At 41.1% G+C, this 14,297-nt stretch overlaps 1 protein-coding gene across 10 annotated transcripts in view; it reads right to left on the minus strand.

The window, feature by feature from the left end:
• Positions 1–14,297, minus strand: part of MAP7 (microtubule associated protein 7) — a 167,040-nt gene that overhangs the window by 98,013 nt on the left and 54,730 nt on the right. The gene's annotated exons all lie outside the window — the stretch shown is intronic.

The raw sequence follows: 14,297 nt of genomic DNA on the forward strand, positions 1-14,297 counted from the left end.
CTGAGTTGAAGGCAGAGGCTTTAACCCACTGAGCCACCCAGGCGCCCCTGAACTCAACATTTCAATCGTAATTTTACCTTAGTTTTATCTTTAGAATGGCTTTTGTCTAAGGACACAGAAGGGAAACTGAGGAAAAAGGATCCTGTCACGTCCTTGCTGGGCCGCTATACAATTTTAAATTCATGGGGGCCAGAATACTTCCATTAAAACCAATTAAGTTAATGAGTTTGGGTGAGCAATTGGCCTAATCTGAAGAAAGAAATATGATTTTTAGAATAAAATAAAACCTTTAAAGCCTTTCTGAGTAGGATTTGACCTACTAAGAAAGCCAGACACATAGGATTTCTAAGATGTCTGTGGGTCAAGCACCCACCGGACTTGGCAATCAACCTTTTTAATGCCCTCAGGATGAAAGACTACTTAATAGGAGCCGGCAGAATGCCAGCTACAGTCTGCCCCACCCGGCATCCCCAGAGCTGCCTGAGTGCTATCTTCTTCCCCAACCAGCTGCTTACATTTTCAAAAGTCACCTGCAGAGAAAACATATCTAGTGTTAAGTCTTCTCAACCCTGGTACTACTGACATTTTAGACTGGATAGTCTTTGCTGTGGATGGCAGGGGACAGGGAGGGAGCTCTGTAGGACATTACAGGGTAGTAAGCAGGATTCTAGAACATTCTCTATGCTGATGGCACCACCACCACCACAAGCACCCCCATCCAGAGTTAAGATGATCAAAAAATGGCTTCAGACATGGTCAAATGTCCCTGGGAGGATGGGGGGGGGGAGCTAAAAATTACACTTGGTTAAAAAAAAAAAAAATCACAGCTCTAATGGCTTCAAATCGGAAAGTAAGGGCTAGTGCAGTAGGGATGCTACATAGGGCATCTTCTCCTGCTGCGTGTCTGTTTGTTTCCCCCATGTCTTTCAACTGTTGCACTGGTGTTTTGTTTTGTTTTCCAGCAGACCTTAATGCTGCTAGAGGGATATGGGATGGATGCCACAAGAAAGGCAGGTCCATGTTCGCTATGCTGGGACTGGAAGTCACAAACCAAGCCTTACAAACTTCTCCAGGCTCATGTTTGGAACAATGGCTGGGGTACGATTAATATTCAAATACTGCCTGAATGTCTAAAGAAGTGGAAGAATTGTCCAATTCGGCCCAATCAAAACAACCAAGTTCATGAAACAGTAGTAAGTGCTAACCAAAGAGGATGTAGACTTTTAGGAATTTTTGAGACAGGTTACTAAAATACCAACTTACTTCCCTAATCCCACAGTCATATTTTTGTAGGGCTCCATTAATATTAAGACTGAGATCCTAAATTACCTGACAGCTCATTTAAATAGAACAAAGACAGAAACCAGGAATGTATCAAACAAAACACAATTCCTATCAGCAAACTTAAAAAACCTTTCGTTCCCTCTCTCAATCTAGAAATTCATATTTCAGAATCAAAGCTCGTTTATCTGTTTCCCAGTTGATAGAAGATAAGCGGTTTTGAGGGGGCAGGAAGTTGTCACGAGGGTGTCCTCACTGGTTACGGATGGCCTTCTAAGTCTTGACCCACAAAACCAGTCACTGACATAGCTCTGACACTCATACTTTGACCATTCTTTGAGTGCCTCTGTTTTCCTGGGATAAACTCCAGCCCCCTTGGCATGGACGTCCTGCTCTCTGTGACCCACAGCATCAGCCGCTGAGGGCCCACCTGGCAGTCTCCTCTCCAGCCCCGCAGACGGCTGTGGTGAGTGGCGCTTTCCTGAACTTGGCTCTCCTGGCACCATCAGTGTCGCGCATGCTGCCCCCACTCCTTGGAAGAACCCGTCTCCTCCCCTTATCTCCTCCCCTTAGCCTCTTCTGGCTCTACTTCCCATCACATCATCAGCAATGATCCAGAGAGCCTGTCCCCGCCCTCACATCCACCTTCCCACCCTGTGATCAGCTGCGCACGAATCTGAGATGGCCAGGTGGGAAGGAGAAGGGGTAACAGAAGAAAAATTTGCCTTTTGAAGCACAGATTCCTTCCGCCATGCCACAGCAAATAAAAATAACTCCTTAAACTCCTCATCATTTATTATGTGCCCAAGATTATTCTAAGAGCCTTTACATAAGAGGTCTCATCTCACAATGTCCTGTTGTCAACGCCCATTTTCCTAACCCCGAGTTATCCGGAGGGGAGAACAGGTGGAACTGGATTCCTAACCTTCGCAGCACGATCTAATCCCTGCACCCCATGTGGGTGGCTTCTCACTTCCGAGCACCCAGGAAGCACGAGGCCAGGGTTGTCTGCTGATGGGAAAAGGCCGGTACCACGAGGAGAGGAGGCAGGTGGCAAAGACAGGAGATGACATTGTGTGGAGACACTGAGCCACTCTTCCCCTGGGAACAACAGTTTGTAACTAAATGGTGATGCATTCATCCAGAAAAAACAGCTGAATGCTAACAAGGGGGTTAGAGAATAAAGGGTTTTATATGACAAGTGGCTCGAGGAGCCATGGATGCCCCAGCGTGTGGAGCAGTGGCTGCCATCGGCGACGCAGCCTCTCATGCTGTAGCTGCCCGGTGGCTGTCTGAGAAAGAGGGATCCTCACCCCACACCCCAAAACTGCCTCAATGCAGGAGACCCGCCAATGTAGGAAGGCACAAATGCCAGTTCATAATTCAAATTTAAAGGAATGGAAATCCCTTCTAAAATATAGGAAGTTCCAAAAAGTAATAAATACATCCTGAAACATTAAAGGGAAATTAATATTTTTTATTTATATTATAGTATGTATAGTTTATATTACATACTATATATACTTAGTATATAGCATACTTAGTATAAAACATGGCACAGTTTTATTTTATAACGGCACAGTTGGTGAATTATCAACTTCACAGAAGAGTTTAGGACAAATCTGAGGAATCCAGCCTCTTCCCTTTTGTTTACTTCCTCATTTTCCATTCCCTGACCCCCCACTGCTTCCCTCAGAGGCCCCCGAAAACTCCTCTGGAGCAGAGACGATGATTCACCAGTTCTTGGTCCAACCTGAGTCCCTACCATAACCCTTAACACCGCAGAGCACCTTGTCTTGATGTGGTAAAGTGTGGAAGAAGTTCATGCCCTTTAGCATTTTCTCCCTCACCAAATGTGCTAAGTTGGCACCCTGCTTCCCCTTTGTTCATTCCTAGTTTTCCTTCTTAACTTTTGGCTACTCACAGAAAAAAACAGTTCTTATAACATGGGAATTTTAAGCTGCATCAAGGATTGCATGAGATATCTGGTAGCTTTCCTGCCTTTATTCTTTATTATTATTTTTTTAAACAAAGCTTTTTTCCATAGACAATTGTGTGATCCAGCACTGTTTTGCCCTCTTTAAAAAACATCAGAAGGGGGGCACCTGGGTGGCTCAGTGGGTTAAAGCCTCTGCCTTCGGCTCAGGTCATGATCCCAGGGTCCTAGGATTTAGCCCCACATTGGGCTCTCTGCTCAGCGGGGAGCCTGCTTCCCTTCCTCTCTCTCTCTGCCTGCCTCTCTGCCTACTTGTGATCTCTGTCTGCCAAATAAATAAATAAAAATCTTTAAAAAATAAAATAAAAAAAAAACACAAAAAGAAAAACATCAGAAGGGTGGGTGTGTGTCCATCATAACACATATATAAATGAATATAGTAAGATATGAGATGAAGATTGAGTTGTTCTACCAATAGTTTACAGAACATGGACAGGCTAAACCCTCAGATTAGAAAAACACAGTACTTACAGAGTATTCTCACTGTTTATAAGAATTTAAAATGTTTTCCTGCATATCACATCACATCACATATACTAGATTTGTAATCATAGCTATCAAAATGGTACAGTTTAAAATCACTTGGTGTTTGGCAGAATTTAGTGTCTAGTATAAAATGCTGGGATGATGGCTATTATTATCTTAAGAGGCAAATACTAAGAGATTTTGTTTATGCTTTATAGTTTTGGAAAAGTAAAAGCAGAGATTTGTCTTATAAAGGAATTTATGTTTTACTGCTAAAATTCTTAAAAGCTAAAACCATACAGATTTGGTATGCATAATTATTATTCGTTATGCATAATTATTATTCGGTATGCATAATGAAAAGACCCAGTTCATTCAGACGGCCTGCCACACACTGATTCTGATCATGGTGGATCTTACTCGAAGACTTGTGAACTGCTTCAAACCCCATAGCAACTTGCTTCTAATCCCAATGTCAATTCAGCAATATTGCATGTTGTCACCTTTCCTCCAGATCCCCATCTTACTCTTAATTCTTGATTCTTCCATTTCCTCTGTGTTGTGTTCAAAAAGTATCGAGTGTAGCTTTGGGAGGCGATTTGTGTATGTTCAACCTTTACAATGCACTCAGCATTCTGTTTTACTCTCCTTCCTCAAAGTTATCTTACTCCATTCTCTTTTCCTTTTAGACAGTCCCCAGAGGCAGCAATCTTTGAGATGCTGGAAAATCCAGGAAGATGCTGCTTTTTTAGCCTCCTTTTTAAAGTACCTTGGACAGTGACAAAAGATACACAGGCTGATCATTCAAGAAATTCACTCAGTTCTGTAAATAATGTATTCCATACAACGATGTTTGCTTTAAAGAAGCACAACACGCTTGTTCATTTCTCAAAATCCATATCCACGTAACCCCGGAATCCTCTGCACTGACCTCAAACTGCCCCAACAAGTTTCCTTTCTGCCTGCACTTCACAGTAATGTCCAAAACTCTACATCTTACCAAACTCATGAGATACTTTTGTTTTGCACGGATACCTTTCCATTTTGCTGGTGATTAAACTGTCTCAATTTTCTTCCTTCACCACTACAGTCATGTCAGCAGCTATAACCGGCTTTTCTGGGGGTACCTGCTGTGAGGCACAGTAGTTCTGGGATAACTACATGGAAGTTATTTGAATTTTTTTTCTTTTTTAAACTTGAAGCTACAGTCCTTACTAACATTTCAGCAGAGGCAGGTTGCCCAGTCTGGATCACTGTGGTTGAAGCTGCTAGGAAGGGTCAATTGCATCATTCAAGGAGAAGAATTTCTGCATAGCTACTATCTCTCCAAGTGGGGTATGCTTGTTTGTTTTGGTGGTGGTTGTTTTAATTTCATGACTTCTCAAAGGTTTACATGTCCACTTCCACATGAGGGATTTGCAACGAAAAAATATCTGAGGTCTACATCTTTTGTTGTGAACTTCCGTGATTACAGTGTTTCAAATGGGATTTCATGGACATGGAGGATTAATGGGAGAGCCTGACAGCTGGAGTCCTGAGTCAGAGGGGAAGATAAAGTTAAGGAAACTGACCTGGTTTCAAAAGGGACACTTACTAATTTCTTTGACCCAAAACCAATGTAATATTTCAGGTATTTACCTTCTGAATTTGGGGCTGAAATGTCTCTGTTATTTCAGGGAATGAAATATATTGTCCATATATGTACGAAACTCTTGTACAAAACACCTTACATCTTGCACTTTAAAAACTCCACAACGTGAGGCTTCCTTTTTTGGATATCCCAGCCTATGACTATTTTTCTGACTTTTCTTTCCCACCCACTCACCCCAGACATTATGCTGTCCTCGGTGTGGAGCAATGCCATAAGGAAGTGGGGGAACGGAGAGAAGTAAAGATGTCAAGAGGACGTCCAAAGTGCAAATTTTTATCTTACAACCTAATTTACACACACGGCCAGACTGGGAGATTTAGGACTCCGCAGGAAGTCACTAGGAAATAAGAGCAGTCAAGCAGTGTGCGCTTTTCCTCTTTTAAACTGAGTCAGGCTAAGCAGCCTGTGGGACACATTGGGCAAGAAGCCTGGGCTCAACCAGCCTCAGGGCTTTGTTCCCACCTTCAGCCTGGATCCAGACAGGTCTCGTCAAGGCCAGTCTTTCCCTTTCAATTCCTGGGAAAGGTCAGATCGGGGGCTGGAAAAACCAGCTCCCCCTGCCCATCATTTCCCTGTTCAAACATCTACCGTGTCTCCCAGTTACTTGCCAAAGGAAGGCCACTGCAAGGTGTTTCCCCTACTTTTCAGGAACTGCTTCCCAACACTCCCCCAGATAGCCCCCTGTTTTTAGAGAATGGCTGCATTTGCTATTCCTTTAACAGGCCTCATGACTGCCTTCCCTCTCCTTGTTTCTAGCCTTCCCTTCTTCGGCTTCCACTCTTCTCTCCATGGGGTTTGTCTTTTCAACCATCTATCAAATCTTCTACATACTTCAAGGGCCAAAGCAAATGCCTTCATCCCCCCATAAACTACCCTGGTTCTCCCACATGGAAGGGCCTGTCCTTCTTCCAAGCCACAAACACGCTGCTGACAGTCCTCTGACAGCGCTACTGTAAGAGTGGGGAAGTCAGTAGACCCCCCATCTACCCCGTGCAAGGCTCCATGCATAACTGGTTCTCCAGCAGCATACTACATGGCAATGACCTGGCTTCCAGTATTGGGGTCATTTTTAGCAGTACTGGGGTGTGTATATTTCAAAAAATAATAAAATAGACAAATAGTAAGTGCAGAGAATGGAAAAATAAGCAAAAACTTTTAAAAAGCTGCATTCTCAAAATGCAGGCATAATCCCTGTACATATTTCAGTATCTGTTCCTGTAGATTTTTTTCAAAATATGTATATTAATGCCTAGAATACAAAAAATGTGATCTTCATATGAAATTCTGGAACACGTTTTATGTTTTGGACATCTTTCCGCATCAACAGCTATGTTTCTAAAGCACCCTTAATGATCACACAATACTGAATTGTAGGAAAACACCACAGTTTATGTGGCAGATTCCCAAACTTTAGGTTGTTTCCAATTTTTCAGTGTTGTAAACAAGGCTGCCCATAGAGTTCCATAGATCTCATCAATGTGTGGAGGATATGTTCCTAGAGGGGAACTTCTACATCTTTGGTTGGAAACAAAGAGAGCCCCTTTCACTGCAGCCTCGGACATGGTAGGTCTTCAGTCACTAGATCATTCCTTTACCAAGTGCCTGCTGTGTGCCAGGTGTCCTTCAAGACTCTTCCATCCAGTGGATGTAGATAGACAGCATATGAAAGACTAGGTCTTATAGAGCAGCATTAAGACAGCATATGAAAGACTAGGTCTTATAGAGCAGCATTAAGACAGCATATGAAAGACTAGGTCTTATAGATCAGCATTAATGAAAACAATCTTTGGGGTACAGTAGGAGATGTTAGGTAGTGGGGAGTCCTGAAAGGCTTTCCTGAGGAAGTAGCAAAGCAGGCTGAATGAGTCCAAAAGCCAAGAAGGGAGTGTTTCAGACAAAAAGGGAGTGAATGGTATAGAGGTGCAAAGGCCCTGAGTCCAGAGTGAGCAATGAGTATTAAGAGAATGAAAAGAAAGTCAATTGGGTGACAATGTGGTGAGAAAGAAGAAAAGCAGGGGACTGTCCATCTGTAATACAGATTTTCTGCCAAGGTCAATGAAAAGCCATTGGCCACACAAAAGTTTTAAGCAGAGGAGTGCCAGGTGGTCCATAATTTTAAAAGGTGGCTCTGGCTGCTGTGTAGAACCTGGCTGGGGGTGTCGTGGTACACAGTGCCAACACAGTCACTGATGCAGCGAGAGCACCTATGATTTGGACCAGGAATGGTAGTGGAGCCGGACATCAGGAGGCAGAGGTGACACACTTTGGAGGTGGCGTCGACAGGGCTTGTCCTAGCTTAGATGTGGGGGAGAAAGGCAGAATCAAACAGGACATTCAGCATGGGTTGAACATTTATTAACACAAAGCTGACAGACAACCAAACAGGTGTAAGGAAAAGAATCAAGACTTCCTACTTGGAAGAGGTAACAGAAAGTAAAATTTGTGTCACTGTGGTAAGGAGAGCTGTGATCCCACTGTTTTTCTGTACTTTACATAAATTATTCTGTGTATATTGCTTTCTATAGAGCATTTTAATATAAAATTGTAGTAATTATTTCTATGTCAAAAAAAAAAGCTCTTCACTGATGTTTCAAGTATGCTTATTTTCATCTCCTTGCACATCCAATTTATTCCAGTTCTTCACCCTATTTTTATACTTAAAGCTTTAACTGTAGATTAGATTTTAAGAGGAATTATTATGTCAAAGGTAAGAACAGTTTTAAGGCTTTGATACTGAGCACCAAAAATAATTTCCTAAAGGGGCTACCAATTTCCAGACTCAGCAGAATGAGAATTACTAGCTAACTGCACTGCATATTGTCATTACCAACAAACAAAAGTCTTGGTATAGCATTAGGAAAGGTTGTAAACATGAGTAGTATAACTGAATTAAGGGGATTAGCATTTTTGAAGAAAGTATTACCATTTAAATATGTTACCGGTAGCATTTTATACTCTTCAATAAAAGCATTTGTATTGATAGTAGTTCCATAGACTAAGAAGTCAAATTATAGCTATTACTCTCAGTCACAATAACTTCTAAAAACAGATCAACCTTCTCGATGTGTTATTGGCCTTTAAATTTTCTCTTAAATATAATGACATATTGCTATAGACCATCATGTTGAAGTTTTGGAGATTTAAATAATCTACTACAAAATTAATATGCTAGAGGGTTTTTTAAAAAATATTTTTATTTATTTATTTTAGAGACAGAGGGAATGAGAGCACACACACAAGCGGGGGTTGGAACAAAGGAGAGGGACGAGCAGACTCCCTGCTGAGCACAGAGCCCGACGAGGGGCTTGATCCTACAACCCTGAGATCGTGACCTGAGCCAAATCCAAGAGTCTGATGCTTAACCAACTAAGCCACCCAGGAGCCCCGATGCTAGAAGTTTTAGTGTCAAAAAAATTATAATTAGCTACTATGCAAGGTTTAGGATAAATCTGGGTTAACCTGGTATGCACTATCAAAAGGGACCGTCTTAGCTTCTGCCACTAGTACCTGTGTGATACGGAGCGAGTCGTTTGCTCTCTGCAGTGCACTGTCCAATGCAGAAGCCAGAAGCCACACCTGGCTATTTAAACTTAAGTAAATTAAAAATGCAGTCCTTAGTCACATTAGTGACTCAGTAAGTGCTCGACAGCTTCAGGTGGCTGGCAGCTGCTGTATTCGATATATTAGATAGCACAGAATATAATCACTCTGTCATTGTAGATGTTCTAGGTATCTCACTGTAAAATGGGGACACCGAAGTATGTACTTTTTAAAGTAGCTTCCTAGATCTAAATTCTAATAAATTTGGCAACTTTGAAATTTTTAGGTACTCTTCTGGTTTCCTGAAAACTTAATCACAGTATCTGTAAAAATCTGAATTTCATAAAATCATAGAATTTCAGAAATAGAATTTTCATTAAAAAATCACCCTTTATTTATTTCCTAATTTTTAACAAGGAAGAAGCTAAAGAGGAGGAGGTCAAGGCCTTAGGACTACTGAGCAAATGAGCAAACCAGAATCTATGATTACTGTTCTATAAACTCCTACCCCAGTGTTATTTTCATGGTCTAGAGAGAAAAAGGAATCCGTCACATTAAAAACAAAGGCCACTGAGTATGTATATACAGGATTTAGAAGGGTGTGTGTGCGCACCTGTTTCACATACCTAGTCCTTAGCTCTGCCTGCGGCAGTGACAGTGATGAACACAACTATACATAAATCCAGATTCAAAACATCATTTCTCCACTGAAAGAAACTGGAGCTCCTTGAAGAAATGGCTGTCTCCAAGGCTGGGTCAAAGAAAGTGCAAGATGAGTTTGGAACAACTTGTTCCAGAAAGTGAGGATGTGCTCTAGCAATGAAGGAGACACATCAAAAGGACACAAGCTTTGGGGCATTTGGGTGGCTCAGTCAGTTAAGTGTCCAACTCTTGAGTTGGCTCAGGTCATGACCTCAGGGTCATGGGATTGAGCCCCATGTAGAGCTCCACCCACAGCAGGGAGTCTGCTCGAGATTCTCTCTCTCTGCCCCTCCCCCTATTCTCTCTAAAATGAATGAATAAAGTAAAAAAAAAGGATACAAGTGTCAACTTGAACAGGATCCCACTGGGACAATCTGACCAACAAAATAAGTAATTAGTGAAAACCATTATAATCCATAGAATAAATTAAATATTCCAGAGTCCACAGTGATATAAACAAATGAGAGAAAGGAAAGCTCCCCCTTACCACAGAAAGTCAACTAAGAAATGTAGAGGGTACAATGAATTAGAAAATCATCATTTGGACTAACATATTAAATGATGAGAATTATTGATACCGAAATTAATGGGTGAATATAAGAGGAAGAACAGAATATTTACACAGTCCCATAAGATACATAATTACATAACAAAAATCAGTAACACAACAGTGGAGAAGCCTGGCAGGTACCACCTTCACAGAGTGACAGAGGATAATATCCCCAGGACTGGGACAAACCAACATGGACCTCCTGACATGACACATGAGAACAAAATATCGCTTCTACGGCATTCCTGTCAGACGTATAGAACCTCAATCTAATCATGAGGAAATCTGTCAGGCAAACCCAGATTGAAGGGGATCCTTCAAAGTAACTAAATGCTTCAGCCACGTCAACACTATGAACTACAAAGAAAGGCTCCAAGGAAGTATTACAGAGTAAAGGGAAATGACAACTAAATACAGTGCATGATCTTGGAATGTCTTTTGCTATAAAGGACATCTCTGAGCTGAATGGTGAAAGCTGAGTAAGGTCTATAGATTAGACAACAGTATGGTATAAGTGATAATTTCTTAATTTTGACAAATGTGCTACAGTTATATAAAAGACTGTGCTTGTTTCTTGGGAGGGAAAGAATGAAAATTAAATCTCCCCAAATGTTAAGATTCAGGGAATCTGGGTGAAGGGCCCATGGGAGTTCTTTGTAATCTCTTGTAACTTTTCAGCTTTTCTGTAGGTTAGACACTTACATGGAAAAATAATTAAACCAAGGCCACTGAATCCCTATTCATGATTGAAATTTAATAAAACAACTTTTGACTTTTTAACTTTTACCTGATGATTACTGATACTGAGCAGCTTTTCATGTGTCTGTTGGACATTTACAGGTCTTTGAAAAAAAGGTCTATTCAGGTCTTCTGCTATTTCTTAATTAGATTATTTGTTTTTTTGGTGTTGAGTTGTAGAAGTTTTTTATTTTTTAATCCCTTATTGGACATATTATTCACAAATACCTTCTTCCATTCAGTAGGTTGCTTTTTGTTTTGTTGATGGTTTCCTTAACAGTAATACTGTATGGTCCCCACATTCCACTACTACTTACTCGAAAAAAAATAAAAACACTAATTTGAAAAGATATAGGCACCCCTGTTTATTGCAACATTACTTATAATAGCCAAGATATAGAAGCAACCTAAGTGTCCACTGACAGATGAATGGATAGAGAAGATGTGGTATATACATACAATAGAATATTATTCAGCCATAGAAAGAATGAGAGCTTGCCATTTGTGACAACACAGAGGGACCTCAAAGGTATTATGCTAAGTGAGATAAGTCATAGACAAATAGCACATGACTTCACTTATATGTGGAATTTAAAAAACAAAACAAACCAAAACCCCAAAATAGACCCATAAATAGAGAACAAACTGGTGGTTGCTGGGGTGAGGGGAGGGCTGGGGGCTGGGCAAGATGGGTGAAGGGGAGTGAGAGGTACAGTGTTCCAGTGAGAGAATGAATAAGTAACAGGGCTGAAAGGTACCGTAGAGGGAAGATAGTCAAAGGTACTGCTATAGTGTTGTATGGTGACAGACGATGGCCACACTTGAGAACATATCGTAATATAGAGAGTTGTCAAAACTAATGTGACGTTGCATGTCACATTATATATTATATTATGTATTCAGTAAAACAATACAAATGGCCACAAGTCAATATGAAAATAGAGCAACAACAATTTGAGAGTGAAAGTAGTTGGCCCTGTGTGGCAAGTGGAAAAGGAATCTGTCTTCTCCAGGAATTTCAGGGAGCAATCTCCCTACAAAAGGGATCAGTTGACTTCAGATTCTCATTCTCAGGTCAAGCTACACCTTGAAAGATCCATCCCTAACAGCTCAGCATTTCTCTCCCTGGACCAGGGCAGATCTCGTTATTTGGTAGCTCAAACCATATTAAGAAACTGGCACTGCTGTTAAACACAAAAACAAAAAGAAATAGGTTCACACTTTTCCCCCACAAGTAAAATAAAAACTTTCTAAATATTACCTGATTAAAGAGTGAAATACCATGATTTTGAATAGAGTAAAAGCTTCTTTACTTGGACCCTAGCATGGCTTACCTGATGTTACCATGGTCTGAGCCATTTGTACCCGAAGACAAGAACCTCATTTCTCTCTCCCCATTTCCTTCTCTTCCCCAAAAGGGTCATTCCAGTATCCTCTAAGTTTATTTATTTAATGCTTTCTTACCTAAATTATCAAATCTTAGATTAAATTCCTCTGCTTTCTTTATCAATATCTTGCACAAAGAAACATGCTTTGTGCACTTGAAGAGGTATTTCTATACCTATAAATACTGAGAAATAAAGAAACTTAACCACATTAAATGCTTCTTAAACTATGAGTCATAATGATAATTTTTTTTAAAAGATTTTACTTATTTATCTGACAGAGATCACAAGTAGGCAGAGAGGCAGACAGAGGGGGGGGGGGAAGCAGGCTCCCTGCTGAGCAGAGAGCCGATGTGGGGCTCAATTCCAGGACCCTGAGATCATGACCTGAGCTGAAGGCAGAGGCTTTAACCCATTGAGCCACCCAGGTGCCCCTCATAATGATAATCTTAACTGCTTATTTAAAAGCTTACTCTATGGCCCAGGGTTTAGCAAGAGAAGGTTCTGAGTGATGCTTCCCAAAAAGTGGGATTCAGACTGTACATACATTTAGAAAATGGTAGGAATTGTGTCTCCTGAGGAATTATAACATATGGAATTACACCAAATATTTTGAGGAACTCTGTAGTAAAGTAAGCAAGTAAAGTTTGGGAGTAATGGTCTCCCAAACCTACCTGACAAAGGACTTTTTTTTGGGGGGGCAGTATTTATTAATCTGGGACACACTTTACAAATGTCATTATGGTATGTTTATAAGTTATAAGACTGCAGAATTCTCTTTAAAAGACAAATGACATTGTTTCAACGTAACATTTCTCATAAAATGAAAACAATGTAGCAGTAAATTCTCTGTGTTGGTCAAATGTACTGGGATAAGCGCACTGATCGGAAATGTAGGGGAAATCAAATTCAGAGGTCACCTGACTGCCTTAATAGAAGGTAACTAAATTTGATGACTTAATGATCAATACCACTACAGTTTTTTTTAATTCTTAAAATGTGAATCCATAATGCATTTTTACAGATGGCAAAAATAGATATTAAACTCCATTAGTAGGCTCCACAAGTCCGTTGCGGGTGAACGTTTTTTCCTCTCCCTAGAACCTTGTGAAACATCAAGTACATCTAATGGACCAATTAGAGTGATAAACCGTCACAGCCCGCTCACTGCTCTGTGGAAGCCATTCTAAGAACAAGGACAGCTGATCGCAAACGGAAAACTGCTTTCTGGATGTAGGAGAAACTGGGGCATCTATCTGATCAGTCCACTGGTCAATGGGAAATGCCCCAAAGTATGCAAAAGGCTACATGTTTCTTTGGGGAAGAAAAAAAAAATCTGTTGGGTGGCGGGGAGAAAAGGGTAAAAATTACATTCAAATTCTTCATAAAGTACTGTGTTGGGAGACAGACAAAATCATGAACGCCAGAAAAATGACTCCCTCCTTGGCAATGACAAGAACAGGACGGAGGGCACCACAACAACGAAGCTGTCTTCCTGGAACTGAAGCTTCGTGGGTTTGATAGCTGGAAGTCTCCCTGACAGCCCTTTAGGTCTCTGAAGAATTTGAGTGTACTTAAGACTTTGCTTTTTTCAAATTAAATCCTCTGTACATAATTTCACTAATAGCAACCATATGGCAATCATCATCTGTAGCTTTTCTCAATTCTAATTTCTCGTAGGCAGAAGAAACACTGGTAAAAATAGCCCCGCAGACTGTCAGGGCCATTGCAGACTGACCTAGTTAGATGCAGCGGGCTGCACGCATCTGAGCTGGCTTAATCCTGCTGTTTGCCCCATGCCCGCCCCCCCCCCACCCCACCCCGGGCTCAGGCCTGGGGACTCACCAGGTCTTCACAGTTGAGGAGTGCACGGTGGATGACTTACACGTGTGTTTCTGAACTGCCTACTGACACTCCCAAATCAGCTCTCTGAACAGACCTCTGAAATCAGCCTTCTCGAAAGGACGAAGATTTAAATGAACAATAAAA

The sequence above is a fragment of the Lontra canadensis genome, unplaced genomic scaffold (assembly GCF_010015895.1).
Source record: "Lontra canadensis isolate GAN:19392208 unplaced genomic scaffold, GSC_riverotter_1.0 scaffold156, whole genome shotgun sequence".
NCBI classification, from domain to species: domain Eukaryota; kingdom Metazoa; phylum Chordata; class Mammalia; order Carnivora; family Mustelidae; genus Lontra; species Lontra canadensis.